We start from the raw sequence: 1,663 nt of genomic DNA on the forward strand, positions 1-1,663 counted from the left end.
GTGGAAATGTCAGTGCATCAGGCTGGCAGGGGAAGCTGCATGAGAGGCGTGGTTGGCATCATACCACAGGGGAATTTGTGGCTGAGAAGAGGGGGAGAAAATGTAAGCTGAGGAGGGGCGGAGATGTGTGGGCCATGGGAAGGGTGACTGCCACCAGTACAACTCCATTTCAGGGTCTTCCAGGGGACTGTCAGCCCTGCTAGCTCCAGGTGGAGCATTCAGAGATGCCCACATCTCAGGGCTCTCTTTTCTGCTCCACACCCCCGTGTGCCTTGAACGTGAACTGGTAGAGCTGGGACACACGGGTTATACTGGGCCAAGGGTCTGGGCTGACCCTGCTGGATTGCGCTGGTTACGCAGCTTCTATTTGACTATTTGATGGACTTTTGACGTGTGCAGGCTCCCTTCTAAGTGTTCAGAACACAAGGGTATTGAATCAGACATGGGCCCTGCCCTTGAGATGCTGCCAGCAATCTGGGGGTGTGAATGTTAGAAAGATTGACAGTCACCTTCACACACATGGTGGCAGGTGACATTCAGCCTCTGTCAAAAGTATGGAGCGTCCATTTCTCAAAGAGCTCCTAGCCTTGATTTATGCTCTTGTCTTTCCCCAACTCTTTCACCACGCCCATCGCTCTGGGCTTTTCAGTTTCCCAGTGATTTAAGAGATCCTCACTGGTCATGTTTGATCACATGTGGCTCCCCACCCATGAATATAATCAGCATGTAATTCTGACACACACCTCACCAATCCTCTGCATAAGCCATGGCTCTAATAAACAGCTGACAATTATCCATTCAAGCATTAGCTGTCTTGGGAATTAGTTATAGTTTTTCAAGCTGACCGCTCAGATGCTTTCTCTCAAACACTGCTGGTGTTTTGTTGGAGAAGTGAGACTAATTTTAATATCACCAACACTGGCTGCAAGAAAGACAGAAGTCACATAGTGAGGTGGAAGGAGGAGCCCAGGAGGGAGGCGACTTGCTTCCTGGGCTCAGTGCTGTCACCGGGTGGCTCACAGACTTTTGCTCTGAGCATGGTTCTCATCATCTGTTAAGTTTGAGGAAGTCTGAGGATGCAAACCAGTGTACATGTTATTTATGGAATCCCCGTAGTGTAGTTAAGTATAAATGATGCATGGGAGCGATGAATTTAGTGGTCACTCTCAAGGACAGAAGGAATAGGACATGGGAGGGGTAACAGTACTTAGGGTCTAATTCTGCTGTGTGACAGGGACACTTAGTATCATGGAGCAGGGGTGACATCAGCTGAAAAGAGTGGGGAGAAAATATAAGCCAAGGGCAGACTGCTTTGTTGAGGGATTGCTCCCTGGACTGTCTGTGCAGGGCTTTGTCTGTGGGACTCCTGTGAGGCCTGCTTGTGGGGGGGGTCCTATGGAGATTTTTCTGCTGCTTATGCCAGGTCACCTAGGAATATTATAGGCTCGGAGACAATTTTTTGAATTCCAAAAATATGAGGGTAGTGTATATTTAAACTCCACGATCTGTGAGTCCTAGACTCTGGTAAAACACGCTTTGGAGATTTCCTACCCAGAACCCAGGCTTAGCCAAATTTCCTCATCTTCCTGTGTGAACTCTTCTGGGTCTCCCTTTATCTTAGAGCATTGCTCTTAGAGGATCCCAGATTATGGGTCTGCTGAGG

This window comes from Cynocephalus volans, chromosome 7 (genome assembly GCF_027409185.1).
Source record: "Cynocephalus volans isolate mCynVol1 chromosome 7, mCynVol1.pri, whole genome shotgun sequence".
In the NCBI taxonomy this organism is placed as follows: Eukaryota; Metazoa; Chordata; class Mammalia; order Dermoptera; family Cynocephalidae; genus Cynocephalus; species Cynocephalus volans.